A 19,826-nucleotide genomic window follows, 5' to 3' on the forward strand; every position below is an offset into this window, starting at 1 on the left:
AAACTGAAGACAAATAGGATGAGATATACACAAAAATGTTTAACAAAATATTGACATTAATCCCAGGAATTTTTTTAAAAAGTGAATACATTATGTCCATGTAGTTTTGTCCCAGGAATGCAAGATTAATTAACACTCAAAAAACAAAACAAAAACAAAAATCTTTATACACAATATTTTTTGACTGAGGGAAAAAACTATGATTACTCAAAAGATGTCCAAAAAACACTTGACAAAATTCAACACCCATTCAAGATTTAAAACTCAGAAAACCAGGAATAGAATCTTTCTCTGATAAAAGACTAATAAAAACCTACAGTTAATAAAACTAATGATAAAAATTGAACAATTTCCTTCTAAAATTGAAAAAAAAAAGGCAAGAATGTCTTCTCTGACTGCTTCTATTCAACATTTTACAGGGTAAGAGAGAGGGGTTGGTAGGGACAAATAGAGGAATCAAGATCTGCAACATGTTTATAAATGCTAAAGCCAGATGACAACTGTTGATGACAGTGACCCATGTTATTCACCCTACTTTTATGTATGTATACAATTTTCCATAACTGGGGGAGGAAAGCTATTCTATAGAAAGAACCAGCTTTCTTCATTCTGTCTACTGCTCCAATGCCTTCACAAAGGCTTGAGTTGGGTTTTGAATGATGGAGAAGCCTACACAGAAAAAATTGAGGACAGAAAACGTTAGGAATAGAATAGAAACAAGAACAGACTCTCTATGCTGTAAAGGTAGATGCTGTTTTGAAGATGATATGAGCTGTGAAAGAGAGGGAGAGATGTAAAGTAAGTTTAGAAACATTGGGTTGAATTCAATCATTAAGGACCCTGAAAGCCTCACAAAGAACAATACAACTTCTTTTTCTGTATCCAGACTCCACCTTAATCCATTATGGAAGTATTTACTGAAGACCATCAAAGGCTCAAGGAACAATTTAGATCAAACACCATAACAGCAAATATCATTAGAACAAAAAACAAACACACAAACCTCTTCCCCAAAAGAGCCTTCAGTGTAGCAAAAACCAGATTTAGATCTCATCTGTTATCGGTAACTCTTCATTCAACAATATTTCAGTATAACCAAAACTTGAACTTCCTTTGGGGTTTACTGTTTCTGTGGCTTGTGTAAGATATAATAACGTCAAATCCTTGCAGATTCTAAACTGACCAGGATGTAGCAGGATTCATTTGGTGTCCCAGGAAGAAGTTTCAGGCCCGACAGCCTAGAAATGGAATTCCATGACTTTCTGCCATAAATTTAGACAGTTATTTAACTTCTCGTGTGTAAAATGGAAATGATAATGCCTCTCTCAAAGACCAGCATACTTAAATGAAGTAAAATATCATATGGAAAGTGAACATAAGGAACTCAGCACAGTGATTGGTCCATAGAAATGTTTCCATTTACTCTGACACAGTGTCTAGAATTCTGCTTCATTGTCACATCTGAGAAGCTGCCTGCCACCCAGCTGCCTCCCACAAGGAATAGTGGGACAGTTTGATGGCAATGCATCCATGGAACCCCACTTGTTTTTCCTTTTTTGGAATGTCCCCACACTGCTCACTTGCCCCCTGTAGCCAATCAAGAAAGGCCAAATTTACCTGAAGGCCAATTACGAAGTCTTCTCCACTTCCAAAATCCCATTCTAATAGAATGCTTGCCAGTCCCAAACCATCTCAGTATTTCTTCTTTTTATTCTTTAGAACTTACCCCCCCCCCTTTTTAATACCTTTGTACACCTGCTGAAAGTTGTGACTACAGATGAGTTCTCTTAATGCAAGTTTCTGAATAAATAACCTTCATTAATTTTGTCCCAGACGTAGTTTTGTCTTTATTTCTTCCTGGCTCTGAAAATCTGGCTATCACACTGAGCACCGGATCATGAAGTGAGCTCTCCAGGGCAATACCACTTCCACTGACAGAGGTTCTGAAGTCAAACAAGCGTCTGAAGTTTGTTTGACAATGAACCCTACATGTGTACCACATCATGGTGGTTATTAGTATATTGAAGGCCTGGAGTGAAAAACCCTTGTGTTTAAGCTGATAAGATCCAAGTTTCTTCCACACACCAGGGAATCCTTTCTTGTCTTCCTCATAATGCTATAGCAGAGAAGTCATCAACCTCCTCATGGTGTGGTCACTGTCACATGGCTTAGTAATGTACCCAGAGGCTGCCGACTAGCTAGTGAGAATAGCAGGGATGCACATAAAGGAGAAGACAAGTTCACAGAGAAGGAAAGGGAGAAGGGAGAGGGGAAAGACAGTGGAATGACAAACAGCTAAGGCATACGCAGGAAGAAATAATATTTTGGGAGAAATTATGTCTTTTCATTCAAAATCCTGTTAGGTTCAGGGGTGCTGCATTGGAATCATTGAAATGTCAGTTATTTTAGGCCAGCAGAAGTTGAGCCGCCTTCTCTAATCTTTCTTTTGAACTAGGTTTTGGTCATCCTTTTGGCCTATGTGAGGATACATTTCAAATTAGGGCTTAAAAGTTGTCTGGCTTTGAAGAGCACTTAAGCTTACAAAAGAAAGAAATCGGTACATTGCAGTGTCAAGCTAAATAGATGATTTATTGACATTTTTTCAGAACTACTCTAGGTTATTTTTTGTGGCATGTATCCAAATGGAATAGCACCAAGGTGTTTATATAGGCTCAATTTCTACACTACTCCAATATCTGCCGTGAAGTATTTTTATGGCATATAACCTTTCCCTCTAAATGAGGGTTTGGTCTTCCTTTAAGTTGTAAATTGATCAGTGTCTGAATATTTGAGGAATTATAGTTGTACCCAGCAACTTGCATGGCTGGAGGCAAACAGGCTGACAATTACTTTGCATTATTCTACTTGGGACCAATTTCGGAGGCCGACTAGCTGCCGCGTGTATAGGCAAGCGTAAGTGAGACTTTCACTAGGTTGCCTCAGGGCTTAAGGTCTTGCCCAACAGAAGTGTCCATGTGACTCCACTTAGGATCACTGTGTCCCTCTGTGCAAGGACTTCTCTGCACAAGTGTGCTAGAGTAGAGGGCAAGAGGTAGGTAAATCCATATCACCTTTTTGCCAAGGCATTTGTGCACAGGGCTGCATTTGCCCAAATTCATCAACTTTTCCAAATTTGCACTTGGGTGCCGTACCCATGAGCAGCAGCCTAGCTTCCTTTCATTCATTCATTTATTCATTCATTCACTCAGTCTTTTCTGAGCATCCCCTGAGGACAAGTCACGGTTCTAGATATTGCAGACGATAAAAAGATAAAACAATCCAGTCTAGAGAGATTAAGCATGTACACAAATATAAAGTAAAAAAGGATAAAAGGAGCGCAAATGAAATACCAGGGAGCAGGTTCCAGATTTGGGGTCCCACCTCTGGATTCCTCCAGGTGGGCGCCTTCATTTTCACTACTTCCTAATCTCTTTTACTTTCCTGCCTTGGACAGGAAAGTACTTTTACTTTTCTTGCCTTCTCCTTACTTATCATACCTCTGTCCTACAACAGAGAGGAATTATATACAGTGCCTTGTGACCCACACCAATGGCCTGCAAACTTCTGTAAATGGTCAGACAGGTAATATTTTAGGCCCTGTGGTTTACAACTATTTACCTCTGTGGTTATAGGCACAAGTAGCCACAGACGATACATAAACAGAGGAGCACTGCTGTGTTCCAATAAAACTTTATTTATGGACACTAAAATTCAAATTTCATATAACTTGTAATACTTGATGAAATATTATTCCTCTGGGTTTTTTTCCCCCAACCATTTAAAACGTTAAACCCATTCTTAGTTCATGGGCCGTACTACCACAGCCAGCAGGCTGGATTTGGCCCCTGGGCCCACATTCTGTTGACTCATAGCCTAGAGCATGTGTAGGGTAGGGAGTAGCCCCCGGAGCCGTTGATATGCAAGCAAGGTGGGTAGAGGCAAGAAGAACGGAAGGGTGGTGGATAAGACAGTCCAATATAGAAATCTGGGAAGTTAAATCTTACAGTACCTTGAGCAGGGCTTCTGGGATCTTTATGGATGCAGAACTGGTGCGGCAGAACAGGCTGACTTTATGTGAGCGCTGGTAACTTGTCATGAGATGGGTTCTAAGTTTGTACAGCAACGAGTGTCGGCTGTTCACCAAAATGTCTCCCTCTTCCTCATGGTCATGCAGATAGGCTACATTTCCCAGCCACACTTGGAGTTAGCTGTGGCTGTGTAACTAGGGCTAACTGTGGAATGTAAGCAGAGGGGAGGGAAGGGGAATTGTGCCTTAATATGAAAAGCAAGCACAGATTTTTTTTTTCTTTTACTTCAATGAAGCATTCAAAGAGCTTTACTTTGGGACACACATGAGTATTTCCCAACTAAACAGGCTGCAAGCACAGGAAGAAGGAAAGATCTATAATACATATAACTAAACTATCCAAAAAAAAAAAAAAACTAAATATCAGGTTTTCACTGTCTTTAAGTCCTTATGGTTCTGAAATTTATATTCTAATCTTAACTGTCCATTCTTCATTTTCATGGATGTGAAATCTTAGGTTCTCATAGGACTTGGATGTCATCACATCCAGCCTCTCACCTTTAGAGAAATACATGCTGCCATTATCGATAATAGAATCCTTTACACAAAGAATTCTGTACCCACAGTCTTCTCTTCACCAGGCTAAGTAGCCCCAATTCCTATAGGAATTTCTTGCAAATATACTTTAATCCGTTCATCTTTTTCATTTTTCCTCCAGTTGTTCACTCTTTCTCCGGTTACAGGGTTCAAAAAGGGACATGAGAGTCTATATAAAGACATAACCAACAAGGCCAGCCAGGCCTCTATATAGACAGAGTTGAAAACTGCCACCCTGGTTTGATTTGACATGCAGAAAAGCTCCTGGTTCTCCTCTTCTCCAGCCCCACTCGCCCAGCCAAAAATAGCTCCCCTATCTTGCCTGCCAAAGCTGATTTTCCCATCAGTGGAGAGCCTTTGGGAAAGTGCAGGGGAGAGGCAGCCTGATATTTCTTAAGAAAATGTATTTGGCTCTATGCTGGATACATTATATACATTATTTCATTTTTTTTAAGATTTTATTTATTCATTTGAGAAAGAGAAAGAAGAAGCATGAGCGGGGAGAGAGGCAGAGAGAGAGGGAGAAGCAGACTCCCCACTGAGCAGGGAGCCTGACGTGGGGCTCCATCCCAGGACCCTGGGATCATGACCTGAGCCAAAGGCAGATGCTCAACCGACTGAGCCACGCAGGCACCCCTACATTATTTCATTTAGATCTTACAAGTAAGTATCTTAAGAAGTTATTAGTGTATATAACATAAAGGAGACAATAAGTATTCACTAAAAGATAAGAATACAAACTCTCTGGTCTGACAGATCTGGGTTTGAATTCAGGCTCCAGCATTCCCCGTCCATCAGACCTTAGCTAATTTGTTTATCCTCAGCCTTTAAAGGCTCAGGTCCCACCTATATAGATTGAGACCCACTGCATAGCATGTTGTGATGAAAAACTGACCTAACATAAATGCGTAGCCCAGTTCCTACCTCCTGATAAAATATTCAGGATGCTTGAGCCACTATTATTATTAATCCCATTTTTACAGATAAAGAGATTGAGAATCAGCAAAGTTAAAAGAGTTGCCTCACGGCACAGAACTAGAAAGTGGTAGAGATAGAATCTGAACATAACTTTGCCTCCAAAACTTGTGTTCTTTCCACTACTGTTTCCAAAAGACTTCTCATAAGCTCATGTGAGTTGCCTAGGAGAAGTCCATAAGTTCTGCCACTATAATTTTAGACTATCCAACTTAAGAACCCAAGTATGTAGTCTTGAAATGACATAAGCAAGCAAGTAAGGAGGCAAGCCATCGGAGCTGGAGAGAATGAGTCAGAAGAGAAGGTTCCAAGAAAATGTGTTACGAAAGGGAGGAGGGAAAGAAAAGGGCTTTGAGGGAGCTAGACCATCCAGGGCCGCTGGTCAGGGACACTGAGAACATTCCCGAATTGAGCACCAAAGACTGGACAGGGTGGTGTTGAAAGCCGACTCACTCATATCACAACACGTCTGACAGTAACTTGAGAGGGAGATGGGGGAGTTCACGCTCTGACCAGCACCTGCCTCAGAAAGTGTCTCAATTTTTCAAATGGTAAGGGAGAAAATTCTTTAAGAAAGGGAGAGCGTTTGTCAAGGAGAAACAAGACTAAGGGAAGCCTGCAGGTGAGCTTACTTGATTCGGTTTCTTAGGGTTCTCAGTCAGGCTAGAGGTCACATTTCGAGTTGATGTGTGTTTTATGCCTCATAGTATACCTTCTATATTCATGTAAAAGATAGTGATGAAATTCGTGACTCCAAAGCTAGACATACAGGAGTCAAATCCTGGCTCCTTCACTTCTGGCTATGTGATTCTGGACAAGTAACTTCCCTGTCCTCCCCACGTTTCTCATCCACCAAATGAGGATAATAAGAGTACCTACCCCATAGGGTTGATTAAAAATATATGAGCACATGGCAGGGATGTCCACTATCACCACTGCTATTCAACATAGTACTAGAAGTCCTAGCCACAGCAATCAGACAACAAAAAGAAATAAAAGGCATCCAAATCGGCAAAGAAGAAGTCAAACTCTCACTCTTTGCAGGTGATATGATATGATATGATACGAAAACCCAAAAGACTCCACCCCAAAACTGCTAGAACTCATACAGGAATTCACTAAAATGGCAGGATATAAAATCAATGCACAGAAATCAGTGGCATTCCTATACACCAACAACACAGAAGAAAGAGAAATTAAGGAGTCAATCCCATTTACAATTGCACCCAAAACCATAAGATACCTAGGAATAAATCTAACCAAAGAGGCAAAGAATCTGTACTCAGAAAACTATAGAATACTCATGAAAGAAATTGAGGAAGACACAAAGAAATGCAAAAATGTTCCATGCTCATGGATTGGAAGAACAAATACTAATGAATATGTCTATGCTACCTAGAGCAATCTACACATTCAATGCAATCCCTATCAAAATACCATCAACTTTTTTCAAAGAAATGGAACAAATCATCCTAAAATTTGTATGGAACCAGAAAAGACCCTGAATAGCCAGAGGAATGTTGAAAAAGAAAAGAAAAGCTGGCGGCATCACAATTCCGGACTTCCAGCTCTATTACAAAGCTGTCATCATCAAGACAGTATGGTCCTGGCACAAAAACAGACACAGAGATCCATGGAACAGAATAGAGAGCCCAGAAATGGACCCTCAACTCTATGGTCAACTAATCTTCAACAAAGCAGGAAAGAATGTCCAATGGATAAAAGACAGTCTCTTCAACAAATGGTGTTGGGAAAATTGGACAGCCACATGCAGAAGAATGAAACTGGACCATTTCCTTACACCACACACAAAAATAGACTCCAAATGGTTGAAAGACCTCAATGTGAGACAGGAGTCCATCAAAATCCTAAAGGAGAACACAGGCAGCAACCTCTTTGACCTCAGCTGCAGCAATTTCTTCCTAGAAACATCGCCAAAGGCAAGGGAAGCAAGGGCAAAAAGGAACTATTGGGACTTCACCAAGATAAAAAGCTTTTGCACAGCAAAAGAAACAGTCAACAAAACCAAAAGACAACCGACAGAATGGGAGAAGATATTTGCAAATGACATATCAGATAAAGGGCTAGTATCCAAAATCTATAAAGAACTTATCAAACTCAACACCCAAAGAACAAATGATCCAATCAAGAAATGGGCAGAAGACATGAACAGACATTTTTCCAAAGAAGACATCCAAATGGCCAACAGACACATGAAAAAGTGCTCAACATCACTCAACATCAGGGAAATCCAAATCAAAACCTCAATGAGATATCACCTTACACCAGTCAGAATGGCTAAAATTAACAAGTCAGGAAACGACAGATGTTAGCAGGGATGCAGAGAAAGCGGAACCCTCCTACACTGTTGGTGGGAATGCAAAACGATGCAGCCATTCTGGAAAACAGTATGGAGGTTCCTCAAAAAGTTGAAAATAGAGCTACCGTACGATCCAACAATTGCACTACTGGGTATTTACCCCAAAGATATAAATGTAGGGATCTGAAGGGGTACGTGCACCCTGATGTTTATAGCAGCAATGTCCACAATAGCCAAACTGTGGAAAGAGTCAAGATGTCCATCGACAGATGAATGGATAAAGAAGAAGTGGTGTATATATACTTGGAATATTATGCAGCCATCAAAAGGAATGAAATCTTGCCATTTGCAACAACATGGATGGAACTGGAGGGTATTATGCTGAGCGAAATAAGTCAATCAGAGAAAGACATGTATCATATGACCTCACTGATATGAGGAATTCTTAATCTCAGGAAACAAACTGAGGGTGGGAGGGATGGGGTGGTTGGGTGATAGACACTGGGGAGGGTATGTGCTATGATGAGCGCTGTGAATTGTGTAAGACTGTTGAATCACAGACCTGTACCTCTGAAACAAATAATACATTATATGTTAAAAAAAAAAAAAAAGAAGAAGAAGAAGATAGCAGGAGGGGAAGAATGAAGGGGGGGAAATCGGAGGGGGAGACGAACCATGAGAGACTATGGACTCTGAGAAAAAAGCTGAGGGTTCTAGAGGGGAGGGGGTGGGGGGGATGGGTTAGCCTGGTGATGGGTATTAAAGAGGGCACATTCTGCATGGAGCACTGGGTGTTTTACGCAATGAATCATGGAACACTACATCAAAAACTAATGATGTAATGTACGGTCATTAACATAACATAATAATAAAAAAAGAAAAAAATATATATGAGCAGATTTAATTTATTTATTGTATTATATATTCATTATTTGATTTAATTTGTTAATATATTTATATATTATGTATATATTCATTATATATATATCTGCTCAACAGATCTTAGATATTATTATTATTTTCTCATTGAATCTCCACAATGAATCAAGAAACAGAGACTGATGATGGTTCAGTGGCTTGCCCAAGCTTTCCCCTGCTAGCAATAAGAGAGATCAGAACCCAAGGAGAGAACTGAGTAAGACTCCATGTCCAGTCGTCTTCTACCTTACCATGCTGCTTTTGTTCTATGGGATGATGTGATGTGTAGGGAAAAGCCTAGTGACCCATCAGATGGTGTTTTCCAAATAATCTGAAGTTTTCTTTTACTGCTAAACAGTCAAGACTGGGACTTAGGGACTTACCTGCACCCAACAGTTGAATGGCCATCTGCATGTGGCCAGAAACCCTCATTAGTGACAAAACGTCCAAACCTCAGCCTACTTGCTCGTAATACAGAGAAGAGCAGATGAAATAAAGAGGGAGGGCAAATGGGCTACGATGCATGGAACAAAATGTTTGTTGAACCATAACTGCGAACAGCCGTTACTCATACAGAATTAACGAGGACATTGCCATGGTCTGTTTTCATCCTCACCACCACACAGGATCTGGAGTGGTAGATAGGTTCTGTTGAAAATAAAAAATGGTTCCCTTCCAATGCATCCATTTCAAGTTTCTGGCTGGGTCATTCTGTAGCCAAGGGGATGGCTATGGAAGCGAGGAGATGAATCAAAGGAACTCGCACAGCTCTATGTAAAAATGTTAGGTACTAACTTCTTTGTGAAAGCAGCAGCCTTTCCAATTACGGGGCAATTTCTCTTGCTCCCTATTCCTGAATTAACATTTGCTCTCAAAATGTGTGTGTCTGTGTGTGTGATGGAACAGCTGGTGGCTGGACATAAATCAGTAAGCATGCAAGCATGTGTGCAGTTCGCACCAGTGGGGACACCTGGAGAAGATGCATGCTTGGAGAGGCCACGAGCATCTCAGCCCTTCGGGAAGACGTGGAGTGCCAGTGGCCATGGTGAACTGCTCTGGTGTAACATCTGGAGCACTACCCGGGACAGACCAGACGGACTAGATCAGAGGTCAGGGGGTATTAACTCTACAGACATGAAATTGCCATTTTCCCAGATCAAAACTTGCTGAATATTCGTCATTTCTCATGGTTCGATCACCTATATTGCTAGGATAATGAAGATGAATCCTAGGGTGATTTCAATCCCATTAAATAGGGAGCAGGATCTCCCAAATACATGCTAGTAACCAGGGGGGGAAAAAAAGGTGCTTCTGTTGCAGAGGAACATGGACTTGGACCTGTAGGATCTAGATTAGCTACTAGGGCACACCCATGACAGACTCTTCATGAAAGGATTTGATCACCAAAGGATTCCCTTGAATCACAGAAAAACTCATGCCTGATGTAATTTTGAATGTCTCGTTATACAACCAAACTCCGTTTTCTCCAGAACAATCATGATAGCCCCTGTATACCTCAAAATGTCTGTCTTTTGAGGCAATGTGGACGGATGTAACTTAGTTTCAAAAGTATAAGATCCCAGACTCTCCCAAACGTTCTAGGCTTATAATTCTTAATGGCAAGAAAAAATAAAGTCAGGTGAGTCAAAGCATTTCTTTACTGACCAAAATAAATGGGCAAATATTTTCTCTTCTGTTTTCTCTGGAACTTAACTGTTCCTATACGATCAGACAATTCCCTGATGATGCTTCGCTCCTCAGCCTCTATCTGGCTCTGGACTTTATCAAAAAGGGAGGAGAGATCACCAACAGGGCTAAAGATGGGGACAGAATCTCCTCAAGCCATCTTCTTGACACAATTTGAAGATGAGATCCAACTTGATTGTTCTTATCACTCAGCAAAATAAAGTGAATGTATTTCAGTCAAAATTCAGCCTCCTAGGTGAGGGAGCCAGCCATGACAGTTTCCGCCTATGTGCTGGTAAGTGGCTCCATTTTTTTTAAAAAGCCTGAGAGACATTTGTCTTAGAGAAAGTTCAGTTTTTCTTTGGTGCTGCTTTTCTCTGAAATGCAAAAGGTTAACCCAACCCATGGGTCAGTATATCTATAGAAACTCACCACTCCCCAGAAGACCCTCAAGAAGTACCAGCTCAGTGTGAGCCAGCGCAAGAAGAACAGGGATGCCAAGTGCAGGGGTAGCGGTCACCTGAACTAAATGGTGGCGAGAGAAGTGAGAGTTGTAGACAGCTGTAGACAGGCTAATGGGAGAAAGTGGGCATTTCCGGCTGCTTCCGTGATGGCCTCTGCAGTGACAGATCAGTCACCCAGAAAACAAGGCTAACCAATTTGGGGTTTGCCTGAGGGCCACAGAGCCAGAACTCCAGCCAATGTTAACATAAGGCTGGTAACTGTGACGGCCACAGGCATGAGCAGAAATAAGGACATCCACTGTCTAACAAGCACCCAGGACCACAGACCTAATGCCGAAACCCCGACATCTGTCTGGCTTTAGCTGAGCTTTTAAATAAATGATTTAAAAGATCATAAATCATCTTCCTCAGACTGGAGGTTGCACAGGGCAATTCTTAGATGAACCTATGAGTTGAGAATACTCTGGGGCATTTCACAAAAATATGTGGACAGAAATATGCTCTCATGACAACTTTTGTACACCATTTTTGGGCACACTGCTTTGTATTTACACATGCCTCTCTTTTCAAGTTGTCAAGAAGATTTTTAAGAACAAGAATAATGTCTTAGGGGGCGGAGCAAGATGGCGGAGGAGTAGGAGACCTGGATTTCGTCTCCTCTCAGGAATTCAGCTGGATAGGGATCAAACCATTCTGAACACCTACAAACTCAACAGGAGATCGAAGAAAAGAATAGCAACAACTCTCTGAACAGAAAAGCGACCACTTTCTGGAAGGTAGGACGTGCGGAGAAGTGAATCCAAGGCGTTATTCGGGAGGATAGATGGCGGGGGAGGGGCCTCCGTCGGCCGCTTCTGGCAAGTGATAGAGCCACGGAGCACAAAATCGGAATTTTTAGAAGTCGGCTCCGCTGAGGGACGTCACTCTGGTGGCGAAGTGGGGGGTGGAACCCTCGCGGGACAGTGTGGTCTCAGGACCCTCGGGGTCACAGAAAGACCGGGGGTGCCTGAGTGCGGCAGAGCTCCCAGGTATCGGAGCAGGGAAGCCGGCTGCAGAGACGGAGCCCAGGCGCGGGCTCTCAGCTGGGGGTTCCTATAAACCGTGATCCGCGGCACAGTCGGGCCACTGCTCCTCCAGCAGGGACCCAACAAGCGGCAGATCCGGGGAGACTCACCTTCTTCCCCCGGGAGGAGAGGTGCGGGAGCGCACCGCGGGGATCTGCTGGGTTTGGAGACTCCACCCGGGGTCGGGTGCCAGATAGAAAGGCGCGGTCACAGGCCGGGTGAGCGCGGAGTGTGGCCGGAGACCGGGGAGATGGGAGTGACTGACTGCTTTTCTCTGGGGGCTCGCTGAGGAGCGGGACCCCGAGTTCTCGGCTCCGCCGGGGCGGAGACTGGGAGGCCGCCATTTTCACTCTCCGCCTCCAAAGCTGTACGGAAAGCTTGCAGGGAACAAAAGCTCCGGAGAGCAAACCCGAGCAGATTACTTAGCCCGGACCGGCAAGGGCGGGGCAATTTTGCCTCCGGCAAAGACATTTGGGAACCACGGCAACAGGCCCCTCCCCCAGAAGATCAGCGAGAACAGCCAGCCAAGACCAAGTTTACCGATCAATGAGAATGGCAGAACTCCAGCGCTAGGGGAATACTGCACATAGATTTCATGGCTTTTTTACCATGATTCTTAAGTCTTTCAAAGTTAATTATTTTTTTTAACTGTCTTTTTTTCTTTTTTCCTTTTTTCTTTTTTTTTGAATTTTTCTTTTTCCCTTTTTCAACCAACATCTTATCAATCCCTTTTTTAAAAAAAAACATTTTTATTTTTCATTTTTAAAGTCATATTCTATCCCTTCATAGTAGTTACCCGTATTTTTGGCATATATATATATAAGTTGTTCTCTCTTTAAAATCTTGAGATAGTTTCTTCTAACAGATCAAAATATACTCTAAATCTCTAGTGTATGGTTTTTTTCTACTCCCCTGCCTGATCACATTCTCTCCCTTTTTGCTTTCTTTTTTTTTTTTTTAATCCTCTTCTTTCTTTTTTCAAACAACTTATCAAATCCTTTTTTAAAATTTTTTATAATTTCCATCTTTACAGTCATATTCCATCCCTTCATCATATCAACCCTTATTTTTGTACATATATAAGTTTTTCTTTCTTTAAAATTTTGGGAGGGACTTTCTTTTAACAGACCAAAATACACCCAAAATCTAGTGTGTGGCACTGATCTATAATCCAGCCTGATCATATTTGATCACATTCTGTTTTTGTTTTGTTTTGTTTTGTTCTGCTTTTGTTTGTTTTTATCTTTATCTTTTTCTTTTTTCTTTTTTTCTTTCCTTTTCTTTTTTCTCTCTTTCCCTTTCTTTTCCCACTGCTTCAGGTCTTTTCTGATTTGTTTAGAGTATATTTTCTGGGGACGTTGTTACACTGCTAGCATTTTGTTCTCTCATTAATCTATTCTCCTCTGCACAAAATGACAAGACGGAAAAAATCACCTCAACAAAAAGAACAAGAGGTAGTACCGACTGCCAGGGACCTACTCAATACGGACATTAGTATGATGTCAGATCTAGAGTTCAGAATCATCACTTTAAAGATACTAGCTGGGCTTGAAAAAAACATGGAAGTTATTAGAGAAACCCTTTCTGGAGAAGTAAAGGAACTAAAATCTAACCAAGTAGAAATCAAAAAGGCTATCAATGAGGTGCAATCAAATATGGGGGCGCTAACTGCTTCCATTTCTATTTTTTGGAACAGTTTCAGAAGGATAGGTATTAATTCTTCTTGAAATGTTTGGTAGAATTCCCCTGGGAAGCCATCTGGCCCTGGGCTTTTGTGTTTGGGGAGATTTTTGATGACTGCTTCTATTTCCTTAGTGGTTATAGGTCTGTTCAGGTTTTCTATTTCTTCCTGGTTCAGTTTTGGTAGTTGATACATCCATTACTTCCAGGTTATCTAATTTGCTGGCATAGAGTTGCTAGGATAAATGAGGCAGAAGAAAGAATCAGTGAGATAGAAGACCAAATGATGGAAAATAAAGAAGCTGAGAAAAAGAGAGATAAACAACTACTGGATCATGAGGGCAGAATTCGAGAGATAAACGATACCATAAGACGAAACAACATTAGAATAATTGGGATCCCAGAAGAAGAAGAAAGAGAGAGAGGGGCAGAAGGTATAATGGAGCAAATTATAGCAGAGAACTTCCCTAATTTGGGGAAGGAAACAGGCATCAAAATCCAGGAAGCACAGAGAACCCCTCTCAAAATCAATAAAAATAGGTCAACACCCCGACATCTAATAGTAAAACTTACGAGTCTCAGAGACAAAGAGAAAATCCTGAAAGCAGCTCGGGAGAAGAGATATGTAACCTACAATGGTAGAAACATTAGATTGGCAACAGACTTATCCACAGAGACCTGGCAGGCCAGAAAGGACTGGCAGGACATATTTAGAGCACTAAATGAGAAAAATATGCAGCCAAGAATACTATATCCAGCTAGGCTGTCATTGAAAATTGAAGGAGAGATAAAAAGCTTCCAGGACAAACAAAAACTAAAGGAATTTGCAAACACGAAACCAGCCCTACAACAAATATTGAAAGGGGTCCTCTAAGCAAAGAGAGAGCCTAAAAGCAACATAGACCAGAAAGGAACACAAACAATATACACTAACAGTCACTTTACAGGCAATACAATGGCACTGAATTCCTATCTTTCAATAGTTACCCTGAATGTAAATGGGCTAAATGCCCCAATCAAAAGACACAGGCTATCAGATTGGATTAAAAAACAAGACCCATCGATATGCTGTCTGCAAGAGACTCATTTTAGACCCAAAGACACCCCCAGATTGAAAGTGAGGGGGTGGAAAACCATTTACCATGCTAATGGACACCAAAAGAAAGCTGGGGTGGCAATCCTTATATCAGACAAATTAGATTTTAAACCAAAGACTGTAATAAGAGATGAGGAAGGACACTATATCCTACTTAAAGGGTCTATCCAACAAGAAGATCTAACAATTGTAAATATCTATGCCCCTAACATGGGAGCAGCCAATTATATAAGGCAATTAATAACAAAAGCAAAGAAACATATTGACAACAATACAATAATAGTGGGGGACTTTAACACCCCCCTCACTGAAATGGACAGATCGTCTAAGCAAAAGATCAACAAGGAAATAAAGACTTTAAATGACACACTGGACCAAATGGACTTCATAGACATATTCAGAACATTCCATCCCAAAGCAACGGAATACACATTCTTCTCTAGTGCCCATGGAACATTCTCCAGAATAGATCACATCCTAGGTCATAAATCAGGTCTCAACAGGTACCAGAAGATTGGGATCATCCCCTGCCTATTTTCAGACCACAATGCTTTGAAACTAGAACTCAATCACAAGAGGAAAGTCAGAAAGAACTCAAATACATGGAGGCTAAAGAGCATCCTACTGAAGAATGAATGGGTCAACCAGGAAATTAAAGAAGAATTAAAAAAATTCATGGAAACCAATTAAAATGAAAACACAACTATTCAAAATCTTTGGGATACAGCAAAGGCAGTCCTAAGAGGAAAGTATATAGCAATACAAGCCTTTCTCAAGAAACAAGAAAGGTCTCAAGTACACAACCTAACCCTACACCTAAAGGAGCTGGAGAAAGAACAGCAAATAAAGCCTAAACCCAGCAGGAGAAGAGGAATAATAAAGATCAGAGCAGAAATCAATGAAATAGAAACCAAAAGAACAGTAGAACAGATCAACGAAACTAGGAGCTGGTTCTTTGAAAGAATTAACAAGATTGATAAGCCCCTGGCCAGATTTATCAAAAAGAAAAGAGAAATGACCCAAATCAACAAAATCATGAATGAAAGAGGAGAGATCACAACCAACACCAAAGAAATACAAACAATTATAAGAACATATTATGAGCAACTCTATGCCAGCAAATTAGATAACCTGGAAGTAATGGATGTATCAACTACCAAAACTGAACCAGGAAGAAATAGAAAACCTGAACAGACCTATAACCACTAAGGAAATAGAAGCAGTCATCAAAAATCTCCCCAAACACAAAAGCCCAGGGCCAGATGGCTTCCCAGGGGAATTCTACCAAACATTTCAAGAAGAATTAATACCTATCCTTCTGAAACTGTTCCAAAAAATAGAAATGGAAGGAAAACTTCCAAACTCGTTTCATGAGGCCAGCATTACCTTGATCCCAAAACCAGACAAAGACCCCATCAAAAAGGAGAATTACAGACCAATATCCCTGATGAACATGGATGCAAAAATTCTCACCAAAATACTAGCCAATAGGATCCAACAGTACATTAAAAGGATTATTCACCACGACCAAGTCGGATTTATCCCTGGGCTGCAAGGTTGGTTCAACATCCGCAAATCAATCAACGTGATACAATACATTAACAAAAGAAAGAACAAGAATCATATGATCCTCTCAATAGATGCAGAAAAAGCATTTGACAAAGTACAGCATCCTTTCTTGATCAAAACTCTTCAGAGTATAGGCATAAAGGGTACATACCTCAATATCATAAAAGCCATCTATGAAAAACCTACAGCGAATATCATTCTCAATGGGGAAAAACTGAGAGCTTTCCCCCTAAGGTCAGGAACGCGGCAGGGATGTCCACTATCACCACTGTTATTCAACATAGTATTGGAAGTCCTAGCCACAGCAATCAGACAACAAAAAGAAATCAAAGGCATCCAAATTGGCAAAGAAGAAGTCAAACTCTCACTCTTTGCAGATGATATGATACTTTATGTGGAAAATCCCAAAGACTCCACCCCAAAACTGCTAGAATTCATACAGGAATTCAGTAAAGTGGCAGGATATAAAATCAATGCACAGAAATCAGTGGCATTCCTATACAGCAACAACAAGTCAGAAGAAAGAGAAATTAAGGAGTCGATCCCATTTACAATGGCACCCAAAACCATAAGATACCTAGGAATAAAGCTAACCAAAGAGGCAAAGGATCTGTACTCAGAAAACTATAAAATACTCATGAAAGAAATTGAGGAAGACACAAAGAAATGGAAAAATGTTCCATGCTCATGGATTGGAAGAACAAATATTGTGAAGATGTCAATCCTACCTAGAGCAATCTACACATTCAATGCAATCCCCATCAAAATACCATCCACTTTCTTCAAAGAAATGGAACAAATAATCCTAAAATTTGTATGGAACCAGAAAAGACCCCGAATAGCCAGAGGAATGTTGAAAAAGAAAAGCAAAGCTGGCGGCATCACAATTCCAGACTTCCAGCTCTAGTACAAAGCTGTCATCATCAAGACAGTATGGTCCTGGCACAAAAACAGACACATAGATCAATGGAACAGAATAGAGAGCCCAGAAATGGACCCTCAACTCTATGGTCAACTAATCTTTGACAAAGCAGGAAAGAATGTCCAATGGAAAAAAGACAGTCTCTTCAACAAATGGTGTTGGGAAAATTGGACAGCCACATGCAGAAGAATGAAACTGGACCATTTCCTTACACCACACACAAAAATAGACTCCAAATGGTTGAAAGACCTCAATGTGAGACAGGAGTCCATCAAAATCCTAAAGGAGAACACAGGCAGCAACCTCTTCGACCTCAGCCGCAGCAACTTCTTCCTAGAAACATCGCCAAAGGCAAGGGAAGCAAGGGCAAAAATGAACTATTGGGACTTCATCAAGATAAAAAGCTTTTGCAAAGCAAAGGAAACAGTCAACAAAACCAAAAGACAACTGACAGAATGGGAGAAGATATTTGCAAATGACATATCAGATAAAGGGCTAGTATCCAAAATCTATAAAGAACTCATCAAACTCAACACCAAAAGAACAAAGAATCCAATCAAGAAATGGGCAGAAGACATGAACAAACATTTTTCCAAAGAACACATCCAAATGGCCAACAGACACATGAAAAAGTGTTCGATATCACTCGGCATCAGGGAAATCCAAATCAAAACCTCAATGAGATACCACCTCACACCAGTCAGAATGGCTAAAATTAACAAGTCAGGAAATGACAGATGTTGGCGGGGATGCGGAGAAAGGGGAACCCTCCTACACTGTTGGTGGGAATGCAAGCTGGTGCAGCCACTCTGGAAAACAGTATGGAGGTTCCTCAAAAAGTTGAAAATAGAGCTACCATATGATCCAGCAATTGCACTACTGGGTTTTTACCCCAAAGATACAAAAGTAAGGACCCGAAAGGCTACGTGCACCCCGGTGTTTATAGCAGCAATGTCCACAATAGCCAAACTGTGGAAAGAGCCAAGATGTCCATCAACAGATGAATGGATAAAGAAGAGGTGGTATATATATACAATGGAATATTATGCAGCCATCAAAAGGAATAAGATCTTGCCATTTGCAACGACGTGGATGGAACTGGAGGGTATTATGCTGAGCGAAATAAGTCAAACAGAGAAAGACATGTATCATATGACCTCACTGATATGAGGAACTCTTAATCTCAGGAAACAAACTGAGGGTTGCTGGAGTGGGGGGTGGGGTGGGAGGGATGGGGTGACTGGGTGATGGACACTGGGGAGGGTATGTGTTCTGGTAAGCGCTGTGAATTGTGCAAGACTGTTGAATCTCAGATCTGTACCTCTGAAACAAATAATGCAATATATGTTAAGAAAGAAAAAAAAAAGAAGAAGAATGTAGCAGGAGGGGAAGAATGAAGGGGGCGAAATCGGAGGGGGAGAAGAACCATGAGAGACAATGGACTCTGAAAAACAAACTGAGGGTTCTAGAGGGGAGGAGGTTGGGAGGATGGGTTAGCCTGGTGATGGGTATTGAGGAGGGCACGTTCTGCATGGAGCACTGGGTGTTATGCACAAACAATGAATCATGGAACACTATATCTAAAACTAATGATGTAATGTATGGGGATTAACATAACAATAAAAAAATTAAAAAAAAAAAAAAGAATAATGTCTTAAATAACTCTCCATCACCATGGCTGTGACAGAGCCCAGTGCATCCTGGGAATCCAATATATGCCAATTGAATGGCTGGATGAATGCATGATCAAATTTATAACAGTGCTGAAAAGATGTCTTATCTTGATAGTAAATACTACACCTTACTTTCTTTTCCTTTAAAGATATGGAGGACCCGGACTCCAAATAAGAGTCATGATATGGACTTACTACCTCCCTGCCTAAGATCCACATTTGGTACTAACTATATTGACAGTGAAGAAAAATGCAAAAAAAAAAAAAAAAAAAAATACTCCTTGCCGAGACACACTATCTATGAATAAAGAATATCATCCCCTCTTGCTACAATAAATATTTCAGCTGTTCCTCTGAGTGCTCCTATACGGCTTTCCATTTGGGATAGAGAATAAATGATAGGAGGTGAAGCAAAGTCCTCAAGGAATTTAAAACAGCTCTGAGTAATACAAGCTTTAATAAGGTCTTCGGGAGCTTTGGAAAAGAGAAACATTCTCTTTTATTTTCTAAACAGCTCGTTTTTAGGGAGTCAGTACTTTGTTAATACAGTGAACACAGATAGGTGGTAAGAAGAAACACAAACATGTGACAAGAAGGTTAGAGAACAAGGTGTAAGGGACACTAGGGTTTGGACCCAAATAAAATGATAGAATAAGAATGTGTTGCCTTTGTTCAGAGCAGGTAAAATAGGTTTCATGATAAAATTAAAAAACAACATTAAAAACAAGAATTCCAGGAGAATGAATAAGCAGTTTGGAGATTCAGATTTTGCAGTTAAGAAAGTTCAGGAACGCTAGCCAAATGCAGAAAAGAGAATGCCAAGGAAAAGTAATAT

At 40.8% G+C, this 19,826-nt stretch overlaps 1 long non-coding RNA gene across 1 annotated transcript in view; it reads right to left on the reverse strand.

Annotated features, from left to right (window-relative positions):
• Positions 1–4,016: 4,016 nt before the first annotated feature.
• Positions 4,017–19,826, reverse strand: part of LOC144380103 (uncharacterized) — a 57,914-nt gene continuing 42,104 nt past the window's right edge. The window contains exon 3 of the long non-coding RNA XR_013443914.1: positions 4,017–4,232. This is a non-coding gene — a long non-coding RNA (uncharacterized LOC144380103). The remainder of the gene's footprint in view (positions 4,233–19,826) is intronic.

The sequence above is a fragment of the Halichoerus grypus genome, chromosome 14, assembly GCF_964656455.1.
Source record: "Halichoerus grypus chromosome 14, mHalGry1.hap1.1, whole genome shotgun sequence".
In the NCBI taxonomy this organism is placed as follows: domain Eukaryota; kingdom Metazoa; phylum Chordata; class Mammalia; order Carnivora; family Phocidae; genus Halichoerus; species Halichoerus grypus.